This window comes from Oreochromis aureus, linkage group 5 (assembly GCF_013358895.1).
Source record: "Oreochromis aureus strain Israel breed Guangdong linkage group 5, ZZ_aureus, whole genome shotgun sequence".
NCBI lineage: Eukaryota > Metazoa > Chordata > Actinopteri > Cichliformes > Cichlidae > Oreochromis > Oreochromis aureus.
The window spans coordinates 41,396,725-41,414,315 of NC_052946.1; positions in this window are offsets into that span (position 1 = coordinate 41,396,725).

The window sequence follows — 17,591 nt, forward strand, 5'->3', positions numbered from 1 at the left end:
AGTTTAGGAGCTGATTCTTTACCAGCAGCTCTGAACAAAGAACAGCTGGAAACTCACAGCAGCACAACCTGTGCAGGTGTTCAGTGGGAGATCCACAGGATGTATCAGTGCTGTGTCCTCACACTGCACCTACCTCACCTTTATCACCAGGACACACACACACCTGGATGACTGTCCTCACCTGATCCCTGATCAGTCCTCTGTGATGAAGTTCAGGACTTCATGAGAGACCACGCTGCTTCTCACACCGCTACAACTTCCACGTCTAGCAGGAATTCTGGAACCAAATTCGAGATGAGCTGGGCCACACAGCTGGGACACCCACGAGCCCCGTGTCCCCACCAGACGGCCATCGGCTGTAGTCAGTAATGTACACGTCTGCACTTCTTTAGTCAAATGTTGGTGGTGAAGGAAGCTCTGATGGATGTGAACTAATCTGTGAATGGTTTAAACTTGTTTTTGAGAAATAAGATGCGACTGTCGGTTGTTTCACCCTCAGCACTCAAGCCGCAGTGATCCCTGCAGACCTGCCAGACGGACCTGACCGGCTCCATCCATCAAACTCAGGAGCTTCACCTTAAACTGGACGCAGTGAAACCAGCAGCAGTGTCTGACTCACTTCAGTCAGTCTGGGCTCTTATATTCACTTTGTTCATGACTTTGGGTAAATCAGGCTGTTTGTTTTTAACTGCTCATCTTGACCTGCTCGTCTTTGTGTTTTTACTACTGGATCCGTCCTTTGCATGTTACTTGTCACAGTCCTGGCTCGGTGACCCAGTGTTTTGATTTTGTGTTGTTATATTTATTATTTTCTTGTTCCCGGTCAGTCGTGTCTGTTGTCTCTGTGCTCCGTGTTCCCTTTGTTCAGTGTCTAGTCCGTGTCCGTGTTATACTTCCTGTTTTACTTTGACGGTCCCTTGTCTTATGTCACTGTGTCCAGTTTTGCTTCACCCTGGTCTCGTCATGTTTGATTGTTCCCCTCCTGTGTCTCACTCCCTCGTTTCCCTCAGTGTATTTTAGCGCTGTGTTTCTCTCTGTCGGTGTCGTGTCGGCCCCTCTCCATGCTGTGTGTTTCTCCTTCTGTGCCCCCCGAGATCTCCGTTCCTAGTTTCCAGGTTTCCCAGTGTTCTTGTTATTAGTTCCCAGTTTCTAGTTTTGTTTTGTTTTTGGAAGTTTATTTTTGTGAAAACTATGCGTGTGGGTCCTACCTACAGAACAGGCTGAACTTGTGTGCCGTTAAAGTCGTCCTCGGCTCTCTGAGAGGAAACGAGCCGAGGATTTTTGGGGAAAAGTCTTTTTGTGCGGTGATGGGAAGCCAGGGTCACTGATCTGAAGTTTGACAAACTATGAACGTTCACACTTTGGAGGAGTTCAGTTTTACAGACGAGCTCTTCAATTTAGTTTCTCTGTAACATTTAAATAAATATGAGTGAAATGATTTATTTATTCAGCAGGTTTCATGAGACGGCAGCGAGAACGAGAAGAATGGAAGGAAAACGTGCGAACTGGACTGATCCAGAGCACTGTGGCAATCAGATATCTCCTCTGGACAGACGTCAGTGTGAAAGAAAACCAGCTCTGTTTAAATGAACATGAGAAAAATGTGTTTACAATATTTTTATGAAAGTAGGAATTTTTGTCTTATGTTAAAAAAAGGAAAATAGATAACATATAAAGAAAGTTTTAGTTATTAACAAAAAACTGCAGTGACTGAATTTTAACGAATAAAAGGGAAGAATTGTAAAAATATAGAAACACAACTATACATATTTAAATTATTGTTTAAGTAAAAAACGGTGAAATAAAGATAAAATAAAAAAGATGAGAATGATTTATTGTAATATAACTAGTAATATTAAAACAGTAATATTGATGCTTGTGTAGGTAGATAAACACGAGAATCATAAATTAGCACTTAAAGTAAAAATGTGCAGACAGCCGGCTTCTCTGCACTTTAACATTTCTATGAATATTTTGCAGAGCAGCTATCAATAAAAGATTGCAGCAGCGTCTCAGCATGCAGAGTCTGCCTCCGTCTGAGCCATGAAGGCTTCCCTTTGTTTCTCCTCGCTGCGTGCACATGCACGTGCACGTGCTCGTGCTCTTTAATGTAGCTCTGTGCCGTTCATTAGGAGCGCTGGGACGTGGCTGTCTTTGAGCATCAGGTGCTGCTTTCTGCAGACTGAAGGAGGAAGTCAGAGTGAGGAATGGGAGTCCATCAAAGGGCTGCAGTGACAGTTTTACAGCATGACTGCAACCTCTCAGCCTCACACCAGCACGCCTCCTCTCCATCCTCCTCTTCCTCTGCTCTTGTTTGGTCTTATTTTCACTCCTTTTTAACCCTTCCTCTCTCCTTTCCTTTCCCTCCTTCTCTTCTTCTGCCTCACCTTTTCTCCCCTCTCTGCTTTAAGTGGAGCTTCTCTCTCACAGTCTTCCTCTGATTACTCTTCGTCACTGTTTGTGCGCTCTCTCTCTCCACTCGAAGTAAACAAGTCACTAAAATGCTGCTGTGAGCTCGAGGGGCTCTGCAGCAGCGCCTCGTTTGTTTGTACCTGACGTATATTCGGCGAGGCGGCTGTTTACCGTGGACACATGAGTTTATTTGCACGGCTCCTTCCAACAGGCGAGCGCATAAAAGAAACATGAGTGAAAATAAGAAGACATAAATAATATTTAAAACAGAGCAAACACTGCGAGGTAAACAGCATTCAGTCCTCTGACGCTGTGACTGTGACGTCGCATGTGGCTGCACATTTTTAATCTCAGCTTTAATCAAACTCTCTGTGTTTACAGCTACGGTGTGACAATAAAAGCTCAGTCTAAAAATATTCATATGATCTAATCTGACCTAAAATAACTCTAGACTATACCGTGCCCTAAACTAAACCCAACTTTGACCTGACCATAATCTAGGATAACCTCAATTTAAACCCAAACAACATTAAACCTTCATCTTTAAAAAAAATCTAAATCAATCTAAACATCTTGACTTAATCCAAATCCTAAACCTAACATAGAAAAGCCAAACCTGACCTAGGCCTCACCAAAATGACCAAGTCTAACATAAACTAATCCAGCCTAAACTTAATCTAAAACATAAACTAAGCCTAGACTTAAAGTTAACCTGATCCAAGCTTAAATCAAACCTCTCAAATGTTCAGATAAGTTCTGAAGCTGTTAAATGAAAGGCAGTAAACAGTCCTGAAAACAATGAAAGTGTGACGTGTCCCACACCTGCCCTGAAAGATCCAATCAGCAGCCAGTGCCTGAAATGATAACAATGAGAAACCAATAATGTTATGGTGGCTATGTCCATCTTTTCTATACAGTCTATGGCTCCTCTGCTGCTCTTTACACTTGATCACCGTCACAGACGGGACATAAAGGCGCCTGCTAACATGCATAAGCAGCACGTACAGCATGTCAGTCCCTTTGTGCTGCTTCTGCACACAAGCTCCAAATTCAAAAACCAAAAGACTTGAGCTGAGAGCCGGCCTCCTTAAATAGGTCTTACACAATACCTCCATCCCATCTGCTTCAAAGAGCCAGACAGCGTAATGAGGGTGCTCAGATTCTTTCAGCAGAGCTGCAGAGGTAGCCGTCTGAGACGGCCACCGTTCCACATGATGAAACAAGTCCTACAAATAAGTTCGACACAAAGCCTTAACGGGGCCTACAGCCATGTCCTCCTTTTAAAACGACTTGATCGGTTCTTCCTTTTAGATGTAATGAAGATGAAAACAGTTAATCAGATCAGTGTTATCAGGTTTAATAGGTTGAAATGTCTCACTGGGTCGCAATGAGTTTGTCTCTTTCATGCAGAGAGGTTTAATTCTGAACAAAACTAAAGAAATGCAGGGATGAAAGGTTATGGGCAGCTCCTCCAAGCTGCACAGAAGAAATGGATCTGTGCATCACAATCCACCAAGTTAAAGACTTTTACTGCATCATAGCATTTAATTCAGTTTAAAGAATGATGAAAAACCAACAGACACAAAGTCTGCATGGACACTGTTTTGCTGCAGGATTCTTATCATGTTGGACAAAACAGTGTGACCCCAAAATCACCCAAACCAGCAGCCCAGACGAGTGCGCATCTGTGCCTCGGCCAGAGTCGGGTAAACACCTGCGTTATTGGTGGTATTGATAAGGGTGCACCACTCTGGTCTTTGTCTAATCACTGTGGGCTTCCTGCTGTAATAGAGACAGATCTGGTACTTCTGCTCTGGGAAAGCTGAGCTACAGCACGAGTTAACAGGGCGCTCTGTGCTCAACCGAAACGACAAGAACATGTCAAGCTATCCGTCATCTGCTGGGTGTTGTTTAATAATTTCACTGTGTGCGGCTGTCTCGGCGTGAGTCGGGACGTGTCTGTCAGGTTTTAAATTACACCCCGAGATGTCACGGCATGTTTAGAGCTCAGCCTTCAAACTTCGTTGTGGAGTTTGACAGACAACACAACTTAACTGTGAGGGGAAAATCCCAAAGGTAAAGTGTACAGGACAGAAAATCTAAACCCCGAGACTCAAAGACGAGTGGCACCAGACGTATTCGATTTAATGTGAGAGATAAAACATCTCTGGAAGTGGTTCTCAGTGCAGGAGCAGCTGCAGGTATTCAGTTGCCTGGATGACTGAGACACTTGAGCCCCGTTTGCAAGGTTTATTCAATTTATTACTCTGATCTCGACCCTGTGTCGATCTATCGCTTCTGCAGTCTGTAAAGTAAAAAGTTCCAAAGCATACTGGAGTCAGCACAAAGGTCCTGCACAACATTGTTTCAGTGCAAAGGAGCGCGCCCTTCTCCTGCCTGAACCACGGAGGCTGCTTTGGCCGTTTGAATGAAAGCATATCGGTGCTTGGACTGCAGCATGCATGGAGACTTATCTACAGACGGAGCATCAGAGCATCGGTCTGGTTTGGTTTCCACATGTTAGCATCAATGAGGCAAAAACTACATATATTTGCTAACATGCACAGTTAGCCTGCAAGGCTAATATGCTAAAGTTAAGCAGGTGTAAACTTTACCACATTCAGCATCTCAGTTTGTGTGCTGATGTCACACATGTTGGGTTTGGGGTTATAAATTGAAGTTATTCTTTGTTTTATTTTGAAAACCTCTAACTTATTATCCTGCTCGGCCTTGATCCATTTATTTTGAACACGCCGTGTCAGATTTTGCTGTGTTGGTCATGTGACTTTCATCCCAGGTGTGCTCTTTGATTTGGATTGTTGCTTCCTGGTTCTGTGAAATCGGCGGGAACAATAAAGCTCACTGTTAGCTCTGGTTGCAGTCTGGCTGCACGTGGACCCTCTTTGATTGCATCTTAATAATTTACAACATTTACTAATTAACACAAAACAAGAAGCATAAAAATCTTACCTAATGAACCTAATGCACCAAGTCACTGAAGTCATGGAGAAGCAGAATGATGTTTTGCTAGCTAGCGTTGTAGTTGCGCTAGTTTGACCTTTCAGGCGCTCTGATGCTAAAGCTTTCATCTAAACCTGATGTAGAAATATGAATTAAAGCTCCTCTGACCCCACAGATGGATCTGAAGAAGATCATTCGTGCCTTCATCACCTCCCGTCTGGACTGCTGCAGTGGAGTCCAGGCTGCCTAACAAAGCACAGGAGAAGCTGCTGTTTCTCACCTACACACTGCTACATGCTCCTCCTCCCTCCTGTCCTTCGGTTAAAGACTAACTGTCAATCTGGAGACACATTCAGGACTTCAGAGCAGAGAATTCGGAGCTGCCGCTCCCTTTGAGATCGGCATCGCCCCGTCTTTGGACCTTTTCAAAAAGCAGTTCAAATGTCACGTATTCACCAAGGCCTTGGTTCTGTATCATTCCCACCACGTCACTCACTGCTCATATTTGAAGCATTTTGCAGGAAACTAAACTCGTCCTTTTATTTTTTCCATGACATTTTTCTGCTTTTGACAAAACTGTAACGTATCTGCTGACACCGATGCCACCTCGTCAGTTTTAGCTGTGATGTTCTTCCTCAGTAATTACAGCAGTGCTCCTGTTTCCAGGCTGAACTGAGATCAGTTATCGAGCTCAGCCTCGGGTTTGTGGCGTCGTGCCTTTCACAGAAGTCCTGAAGGCAAACAGAAAGCTGCGAACAACATCAACATGCTTCTGCTCTCATTCTGCTCTCTCATGCAAATACAACAGGATCCCGACTTGAGGTGTTACATAAGTGGGTTACATTGACTTTTAATGACTCACACGGTAGAATGAGCTAATTAAAAGCCGTATGAGTTATTTATGTGGATGTGAGTTAAAGTGGGTGAAGGAAGCTGGATTCAAATAGCAGGCGATTTAACAAACGAGGCCCTGAAAGCATTTTATTCCCCTCATTTAAACCGATAAGCAAAGAGGTTCTTCAAACCGAAGTGAAAGGTTGAGCTCCATGAAATGGGGATGGCTGCCCAGGCGCTCGTCTACAATTAGCATTTTGCTTGCTTTTATTATTCATCACAAAGTGCAGCAGAGTGGTTTCACGTCGGGAGCTCGGGCGCACGGCGAAAACGATGAAATGTCATGTTTCTTTGTGTCCCGCTCGCCTCATTCATTCCATCTGAGCTGAACTTTTTCATCCTTTCACCTGAAGATCCAGCAATTAAACATATACTCGAGCCTGAGAACGTTTCCCTCGTAGCTCCTGTATTTCTCTTTTTAATGCATCATTTTCATTTTGGCATCTCGTTTTGACAGCAGCACAATGATGCAGACACTCTGGGCTCTACATGTAAAACTGCTGGAGCTATTTAAGCCAAACTATAATAAATATTAAAGCATCACAGCTGCTCTCAGTGTGCCGATCCAGTAAAGACTGCAGGAGATATGCAGTTTTTGACTTCCTCTGTCAGCAGCACACACCTGTGCACCTGCACAAACGTCACCTGCCTGTAATACTGTGAGTCCCTCAGCTCCAGCGATGGAGCTCGTGGCCTGTGAAGCTGTGGAACACATGATGTTCTCTCATCCCTCTGATAACACTCCTCAGTGTGTGGAAACTCATCTCCCTTTTGAGAAAGAGGAAGAAGTTGCAGGGAGAGTAATGACCCTGTGAATGATGAAAATAAGCTGCCTCTCAGTCCTCACCTGAGAGGCAGCTGTGGCCTCTTCATCTGAACACTGCTCCGTCACAGAGGCCCAGCTCTGACTTCCTGCTGATCTGGAAACAGCAGCCGAGGCTGGAAGCGGTTTGGACAAAGCCTCGGATGTGAGATCAGCCAGGTTTCGATTTTCATGAACCTGTCCTGAAGGCGTTGATCACACTTTGTAAATCAAACATTAACTAAGTGCAACAATCTGCTTAGAAGGTGTTGTCATAACATCAGTGTTTCCATATCACAGGTACCCGAAACCCCACAAGGGTGGGAGACGCCAGCAGCTCGGTAGTTCGACTGTGGTTCCGAGAGTTAGTAAAGGAGGCAGAGCCTTCAGCTTTCAGGCCCCGCCCTACTTTCCTTTTAGATGAAGCATATATAGCTGGATCAGGTGACCCTGCACCTCTCTGCATTTAATCAATAGTTATGATTAACCTCTGGCTCTCTCCCACAGCGTAGCTTTGTCCTGTTCTCATCCCCCCACCTGGCAGATGGCCCCGCCCCTCCCTGAGCCTGGTTCTGCTGGAGGTTTCTTCCTGTTAAAAGGGAGTTTTTCCTTCCTACTGTCACCAAAGTGCTTGCTCATTGGGACCATATGTAATTTGGGGTTTTGTGTTGTTGTGGGGTCTTTAAGTTACAGTATAAAGCTTATTGAGGCAACTGTTGTTGTGATTTGGCGCTGTATAAATTAAATTGCTGTCCACAGCTGTAATAATACAGGATGAAAGCACTTGCCTGCTGGTAGTAATCACAGTGTTAGTCATGAATATGAAGTGAAATTTAAGGAGCAGAAACAAATTCAGGCACTAATCAACAGGAGTGAAGGAAGACTTGTGCAGCTGGTTCATTAACAGTCACAGCTCATTAGGAGAGGCTCAATCAAAATTCAGAAACCACGCTGGACTCCAACAAACTGCCACCATAGTGACGACATGATGTAAGGAACACAACATGTTTAAAGCAATGAGCTTCGGTTGTGTTTGCACTGAGACTCCCTCCTCCTCCTCCTCCTCCTCCTCCTCCTGTCAGCAGGTCAGCACATCAGTATCATGTTGGTAATGTGTCAGATGTGTCGGTGTCGCAGCCTGAAGCTGAGGGGAATGCCGGGAATGCAGCCAGTGAGCACTCCTAAATTAGCACTGCTGCTTTTCATTTATTCATCCTGCTGTTATTCTTCTGCTCTCTGCCAGCTCACACTCACTGTCACTCTGAGTGCCATCCCTTCATCACCGCAACACACACTTTGGACAAAAACCAAAAGATTTAGGTTCATCCGTCCCTGTGGAAGGATTACGGAACAAGAGGAAGTTAATCAAAAGACAAAATGTGCAACATACCACGAAGAGAAGACAACTTCAGTGAGACAGAAAATTACAACAGAAAGAAACGAAAAGAACACAAAGACCAAACGTGCAAAAAGGACAAAAAATACATATAAAATGAACACAAAGAGTCCAAGTAAGCCTGCAGTGTGAGAGCGAAGTGTTCTAATGAGTTTGCTACACTTTAAGATAAGATGGGGCCCGATTATTTAAGACCTTGTATGTGAGGAGAAGAATATTAAATTCAATTCTGGATTTAACAGGAAGCCAATGAAGGGAAGCCAAAACAGGAGAAATCTGCTCTCTCTTTCTAGTCCCTGTCAGGACTCTTGCTGCAGCATTTTGGATCAGCTGAAGACTTTTCAGCGAGTTTTTAGGACATCCTGATATAATAAAGAATGACAGTAGTCCAGCCTGGAAGTAATAAATGCATGAACTAGGTTTTCAGCGTCACTCTGAGACAGGATATTTCTAACTTTAGAGATGTTGCACAAATGGAAGAAAGCAGTCTTACATATTTGTTTAATATGTGCGTTGAAGGACATGTCCTGGTCAAAAATGACTCCAAGGTTCCTCACAGCGTTACTGGAGGCCAAGGTAATGCCATCCAGAGTAAGAATCTGCTTAGATACCATATTTCTAAGATTTTCAGGGCCGAGTACAATAACCTCAGTTTGATCTGAATTAAGAAGCAGAAAGTTAGTGGCCATCCAGGTCTTTATGTCTTTAAGACATTCCTGCAGTTTAACTAATTGGTGTGTGTTACCTGGCTTCATGGACAGATAGAGCTGTGTGTCATCTGCATAGCAGTGAAAATGTATGCTATGTCTTCTAATGATGCTGCCTAAGGGAAGCATGTACAATGTAAACAGAATTGGTCCTAGCACTGAACCCTGTGGAACACCATAATTGACCTCAGTGTGTGAAGAGGACTCTCCATTTACATGTACAAATTGGAGTCTATTAGATAGATATGATACAAACCACTGCAGTGCAGTACCTGTAATACCTACAGCATGTTCTTATCGCTCTAATAGGATATTATGGTCAACAGTATCGAACGCTGCACTGAGGTCTAGCAGGACAAGCACAGAGATGAGTCCACTGTCAGAGGCCATAAGAAGATCATTTGTAACCTTCACTAAAGCTGTTTCTGTGCTGTGATGAGCTCTGAAACCTGACTGAAACTCTTCAAATAAGCCATTCCTCTGCAGATGATCTGTTAGCTGTTTGACAACTACTCTTTCAAGGATGTTTGATATGAAAGGAAGGTTGGAGATTGGCCTATAATTAGCTAAGACAGCTGGGTCTAGAGATGCTTTTTAAGTAAAGGTTTAACTACAGCCAGCTTGAAGGCCTGTGGTACGTAGCCGATTATTAGAGATAGGTTGATCATATTTAAGATTGAAGCATTAATTAATGGCAGGACTTCTTTGAACAGTTTTGTAGGAATTCAATTCAATTTTATTTATATAGCGCCAAATCACAACAAAAGCCGCCTCAAGGCGCTTTATATTGTACAGTAGATCGCACAATAATAAATACAGAGAAAAGCCCAACAATCATATCATATGACCCCCTATGAGCAAGCACTTTGGCGACAGTGGGAAGGAAAAACTCCCTTTTAACAGGAAGAAACCTCCAGCAGAACCAGGCTCAGGGAGGGGCGGGGCCATCTGCTGTGATTGGTTGGGGTGAGAGAAGGAAAATAGGATAAAGACATGCTGTGGAAGAGAGACAGAGATTAATAACAGATATGATTCGATGCAGAGAGGTCTATTAACACATAGTGAGTGAGAAAGGTGACTGGAAGGGAAAAACTCAATGCATCATGGGAATCCCCGGCAGCCTACGTCTATTGCAGCATAACTAAGGGAGGATTCAGGGTCACCTGGTCCAGCCCTAAGGGGTCTAAAAGACATGTTGATGGTTTGGAGGAAGTAATTATTGAAATTAACTCAGAAAGATCAATTGGAGAAAAAGAGTCTAACTTAACATCGATGGTACTAAAAGTAGCTGTAGATAATATTACATCTGTGGGATGATTATTGGTAATTTTTTTTCTCTAATGAGAATTTTATTTGTGAAGAAGTTCATGAAGTCATTACTAGTTAACGTTAAAGGGATGGTTGGCTCAGTAGAGCTCTGACTGTTTGTCAGCCTGGCTACAGTGCTGAAGAGAAACCTGGGGTTGTTCTTATTTTCTTCAATCAGTGACGAATAGTAAGATGTTCTGGCTTTGCGGAGGGCTTTCTTATAAAGCAACAAACTACCATCTGCTACACGGTGCATGTCTGACGGTTATAACATAAATGAGGCATTCAAAAGCAGCTACAGTATCCAGAGTCGTACACAGTGAGCAAGTAAAAATATTAACAACAGGATAGACCTCTGTGGGAGAAACATTCAGGTACCTTCTACTGGATGGTTATAGGGCTAACATAACCACCCTGTTGAAATCAGGATGATTGTAAGGCAGAGTATATCAATATATTGAGCAATTATTAATTTGTGTACTATTAATAATAATATCTTATCCTGATTAATGATTTGTCTTTTGTCTTTTTGGGAGCTGACACAGTCTCAATGGAGATGGGTTTTTGGGGGGTAGCAGGAGGAGAGAAGCTGCAGAGAGGCGTGTAAGACTGCAACTCTGCTTCCTGGTCCCAACTCTGGATAGTCATATTTTGGGGGGTTTAATAAATTTATCCATATTTCTAGAAATGAGAGCTGCTCCATCCAAAGTGGGATGGATGCCGTCTCTCCTAACAAGACCAGGTTTCCTCCAGAAGGTTTATTTTTGTATACCCTTAGCCAGCAGTGTTTTTAGTTTTTCATCTCCCTGAAAGACAGTTCACTGTGGTTGCTGGTGTCTCTAACTTCACGTCTCAAAACAGAATTGCCAGTAACCAGAGTGTTTTCCTCAGTGGGTGTGTCGCAGAGTGCGGAAAATGATAAGAGACTTGAGCGTGTTGGTGACGTACCATAGGCAGGTGCTGCTGAAGTGAAGCAGAGCAGAGTTAGAGGTTTATTAGAGACACAGCTAAGAGTTGCAGTTTAGTATCATTTTAAAAAGTTTAAATTTGTTCAGTAGTGAACAGCAGAAACGAGGTCATTCAGCAGCCGACGGCACTGAGGACAACAGCAGACTGGTGCGTAATAAGCAGAGAATAATGCAGAAAACAGAGATTTGATGGTAAACTGGGCTCTGAGTGCAGGAAGTGTGATTTTATCCTGGTGGAAACAAAACAGCCAAAGTCAGAGAAAACTCGTGACCATGTGTATCAAACGTGAAGCGTAGTTTGGATCTTCTGTTGCTGCTGGTTCAGTCAGTTTTGGTTGGAGTGACGAAGAGATGTCGGCTTTCAGCCCCGACGGCGTGTACGTGGAAAATCGACTTTTTAAACCCACCCTAGTCCAGACCTCTACAGCCGCTGAATGATGACCACCATGTAGCACGTCACGTTTCCATTTGGCCTCAATAGAAGCAAAAACGGCAGAAAGCGATGGGGTTAATGGGGATCTGTGGACACTGCAGGAGCACTGAGCTCAAACAAAAACCCTCCCAGCTCCCAGCTCTGTGTTAAAATGCAGCCAAAATATTCAGAGATGATTCAGGGAAGTGCAAAGCCAAATACAATACCGGCAGGCTCAGCCTAACAAGCAAACAGAAATCCCAGCAGTGGAAAAGAAAGGTCATGGCTGTTCCGAGAGAGGAGAGGCTGTTTGCTGACTTTACACTGACACACAAAGCTCCAAAGCTCCAGAGATCTCACATTCTCCTCTCTGAGACTCTCCCAGGGAGGGAGAAACATCCTCTGCTGTTTCCATTTCAGCTCTTTGTGGCTGCAGATGATTAATAGCTGTCTAATTACAGAGGTACAGCGATCCTGTTTATCTTTCGTGCAGCAGAGATGCAGAGAAAGCACAGAGACACATCGTGCTGTTTCATTCGTGTTTTCTCGCTCTCTGAAAATCCGTCTGAACTCACCAGGTTCACCTGGAACTTCATTAGCATCCACTCCACTAATCGTTTGTCTTCTCGTGAGCAGATGGCATTGATCAGGATCTGCACGAGTGTTGGAGAGCATCTGCAGGGTGTGTGTGCAGAGAGTGCAGCCACACAAACATGCTCGTCATTATTGCACTAAATGGTGAAACTCTGGATCCACCAAGGCGCAGGTTGGTCTAGAGTCAGCGAGGTGACCTGTGCGTTAGGCTCAGGGGGAAACGCCGTATTGAAACCATGTGTATGAGCCTATTTCACATTCACAAATGGAGACATTGATTAGTGTTCCTTCAGCGTAGGTGGCTAAAATCCACCCTAAACCTATCAAAAGTTTCTTATTTCCTATTTCTCCTGTTTCACTGCTGGGTGTTGATAAAATAATGAGCTCAGTGTATCACAGTACGTATCCTGCTCTCACAGCAGCCTGGTTCTAATGTAACACGTTTCTACTCTCTGCACTCAAAGTGCATTATGCAGCAGATGGCCCCGCCCCTCCCTGAGCCTGCTTCTGCTGGAGGTTTCTTCCTGTTAAAAGGGAGTTTTTCCTTCCCACTGTCGCCAAATGATGGCTAATAGGAGGTCATGTGATTGTTGGGTTTTTAGCACCTTGAAGTGAATGTTGTTGTGATTTGGTGCTATGTAAATAAAATTAATCGCTCTGAGCTCAAAGCTGCTCAAAACACTCAGTGTATCAGTTTTTTTTCAACACTTGGACCTGTATGATGTCTCACAGAGGAGACAGAAGCTCCACCCACCTGATGTTCAGAGCTTCTGTTCAGGAGGGAGAAGAACAATGTTGGCTTAAAGGGGGAGGAGCTACCTCTGAGTCAGGTAAAGCAGGATTATTGACTCTGCAGAGCTGCTCGTGGATTCTCATAGACGGAGCTGGAAACGAGCGGGTTTCATATCAGCACAGTTTTGTTTTAGACTCAGGAATGAATAAAAAAGTTCACGTCACATATCACAGTGAAATATGACAAGATGATTTCTATCTTATCTCAAAGTGAATTCAGAGTTTCCACATGCAGCAGTCGACCACAGCAGTTTCTATTTAAAGACAAAGATGGAACTGACTCATCTTTGTTTAATGTCACTTTACTGATGTTTAAGTTATTTCTCTATTTTCATGCACACCTCTCGCAGCATCAGGAGCAGGCTGCAAGGGTTGCAGTGCTGTAGGAGGCAAGAAAGAAAGAACTGATTCAATCGCTGTTGTTTTCTTTCACCTGACTCACATTCATCTGATTGCTGTATAAAATAACTGCTCCACACAGATTTGCACAAATTATTATTTTGCCCTGAAATTACATTCATCAATTCTGCAGCAGATCATCAGCGTGTTCAAGTGGGACGTTCTCAAACTACCCACTGATCCAAAATGGTGCAGAGACGCTGACTTCAGGCCTGCAGTCGATACACATGGAGGGCAGACACCTGTTAACACTGGAAGGTGAGGCATGGCTCTGCCTAATCTGTGATTTTAAAACAACACAAGTGTCTGAGTGAGACAGTAAATCCTCCTGAGCTGCACGTAAGTCAGCAGATAAGACCGCAACAACACCAGCGATCATCCGGCGGCGGCAGAGATCAATACTGAGACGTTGGTTTCACCCGGCTGCTCTCGCTGACTGTTACAGAAAGAATCTAAAGGAAGTTATTTTCACACCAACACACAGTGAGTCACAGTGAGGCGAGTACTGAGGTACATCACACTGCATTCATGCCAAAATTACAACATAAAAAAAAAAATCACGAATACAGCAGAAACATAAACAAGAGAAAGTGATTCAGAGTCAACATCACAGAAAATGGAAAGTCCAGTTTTGGAGACAAAAGCATCCAGAGTTTGGAGCTCTGAAGGTTTTTCCGCAACTACGGTGCAAACTAGTGCTGGGCGATGTGGAAAAAATATTTATCACGATATGAATTATTTTATATCACGATATACCACCTGACCTGTGGTCATCTGGAAAGTATGCAGTCTGTAAACAGCGAGTGGAGAGGGTGCAGTCTTTGTTTTGAGTTACCGTAAAGCAGGGGTGGGCAATTCCAGGCCTCGAGGGCCGGTGTCCTGCAGGTTTTAGAGCTCACCTTGGGTCAACACACCTGAATCACATGATTAGTTAATTACCAGGCCTCTGGAGAACTTCAGGTCATGTTGAGGAGCTAATTTAGCCATTTAAATCAGCTGTGTTGGTTCAAGGACACATCTAAAACCTGCAGGGACACCGGCCCTCGAGGCCTGGAGTTGCCCACCCCTGCCGTAAAGCATGCCACAAATCCGGGTGCACGTAAAGCAGCACCATGTCGCAAAACCACAAGACGGAGTTTCTTTGCAAAAAATATCATTTTTTTATACTTTATTTTCTCTTGCATAAAGTTAAGAGTATGTATAGTGAGAAGACAACACTAATATATTTGCCACAGGCTATTTAACCCTTTAAGACCTACCATAGAACCAAGTCCGCCAGAGCTTATCTTTACATTTTACATGCTGTGGAGCCATTTGTGGGAGCATTTCAAGTTGATATACATCAATACAACCGTTACAGCCCAAATTTTAATAATATGTATGCATTAAGTCCATAGAAACTACATAAATTGCAAAAAAGTGCAATAAACTACAAAAAAATTGAAAATCGTTTTTGTTTTTTACATATATTTCTAGTTAGAGAAATTTAAGAGGTTGATCCCTCAAAACTGTAAATACAAAAAAGTTGCACAAAATAGTTTCCAACCACGAGAAATTTATTTTGAGTGTCTTCATAGTTTTATTTTTGAGATACACAAATTTTTATATACTACAGGAAAAACGAAAATAAATAAATTCAAATTTGCAAGAACACAGCATGTGCATCAAAATAAACTATTTCCAACAGTGTAATTTGACTTCTAAGCATCCCAGAAACGATACAGAAAAGCATAAAGTCAAACATGACTTTTAAAAACACCAACATAGGCTTTGAAGCTAAAAAACTACAGTTTCTGCGAAAATGACGTCACTTCCGGTTTCGGACAGGTAATGGCGGACATGCGATAGTTCGTGCTGACTTATATTCCAACGTAGGAAGTGTTATGAACAGCTGATCGGATCGGCAAAGCTGTTTCTGGAATATTATGTTTTTGTTGCTGGAAGTGCTTTTTATGCAATTTTTGCAAAGCTATGTGGAAGGAAACCGTGACCTCGGGCAAGCTAATGGAATAAGATGTAAGTACAACTTCTACGGTTTCATATGCAAAAACAAAAATATTGTGCTACCTCACGTGGTTCCAGTTCTACAGGGATTTAAAAATAGTTAGGCAAAACGGAGCGTGCCTGCTCCGACCGGTTGTAAAGGGTTAATGATATATTTTATGTCATAATTTATAAAATTAGGGTTAGAAACGATAGAAGACAAATGGCACGATAGACACTTTTCTATCGTCCACACGATATATATCGTCATATCGCCCAGCACTAGTGCAAACGAACCCTTCGAAGGAGCCGGTTAGAGGAGCACTAATCACAGCAGCTGTTTCAAGGTGTGAGGAGGTTACCCAGCATGCCTCTGCACATAAAAACATACCAGTGTTGTCTCCTCAGGCTTAACGAAGGAAACCAGATTATACGCTGGTGTGTGCTGCACCACAGTGGTGCCGAGGAGGCAGCATGCATTTAAATAATGTCATCGCATTTAAGAACATTTAGGAGTGTAACCTGTACAAGTGTTCACTGACAAATCTAAACAGAGCCAGTAACCTTCAGCTTTTTCACTAAGTGCTCAATAAACACTAAAGGAAACTCGATCATCCACCCGGAGACCCAAGTCTCCTCCTCGGGTATGAAAACCAACATCATCTGAGATCTGGGGTGAATTTGGTTTGGTAGCACGTAAAAACCACGCAATGATGCCTGTTTCATGAGTAGAGCCAGCTGAGTGAAGTATGGTGTCATCTGCAGAAAGGTGGAAGAAATAGATTTATTCTTCTCCATGGGCCCTCACTCTCTGGGGGCCTCTGGATGTCTGGGGCCTCCTCCATGCCTGCTTCATGTTCTTGGGGGCGGGGCTATGACTCCCCACACCCACTATCTGATCGTTACATGGAGAAACCTTTTGGATACAGGTGTGCTCACACACACACAGGTGTGCACGCACACACACACACACACACAGACACACAGACACGCACACACACACACAGGTGTGCACGCACACACACACACAGGTGTGCACACACAGTATCTTCCTTGGCTGCTGCATCAAAGCATACTGTGCATGTCGGTCTTGCGTGCTGCTCAGTAACACTCAGTATTTATTATTTACTGTTACTTACACTCATCTAGGTTGTTGCTATAGTTTCCTTAATGTGTTGTTGTCTTTATGCTTGTTTTCTTTTTTTCTCCAGCAGATGATCGATTGTTGTCTTTTCTGTGTTTCTCTCTCCTTGATTAAACTTCTCGTCTATGTCTGTCGCTTTCCTGTCTCCCAGTCATGTCTGTTCCGTTTAAAATAACATCAAAGTAAAAATGAATAAATATCAAGTTGACCATTATGGCAAAGCCATAACGGAAAGATAAAGGCAAGAAACCTGAACCTTGGGGCGCTCCTTTCAAAAGGAAACTTGACCTAAATCCAACTACGTATTTGAAAAACCGTGTAACTGATTCACTCAGACCACAGTCACTGTTCTTATCAGCAGCTCATGGTCAGTGACATCAGATGTTTCACACAGATCAACAAACAGCACAAACCTGCCTCGTGTCCAAGACGACGATGACATCATTCTTTACCCACACAGCTGCTGTTTTGATGCTGTGACCTGATCCAAAGTCAGAGTTTTAATTAACAAACTTTACTCAGCAGGAACAGAACGTTTGGATGTTGGCTGATAATTGTTTAACTCTGAAGGTTTTCCACAAACTGCTGTCCAAATGTGGGGCTGATGCTCGTCTGGAGACTCAAAAATAAAGTCATCTGTGTGGCAGGACTTCAGATTGCTGTGACCTGATGACTGTTTTGGATCAGTGGATTTTAAAGCTTCACAGCTCGCTGTAGAGACGCCTCCACATTCTTTTCTCTTTCATCGTTTACTGTCGAAAAATGTAAGTTTTGTGATGTCGTTCAGACTATGCATCAGGTGACATGGTGGAGGTGGTT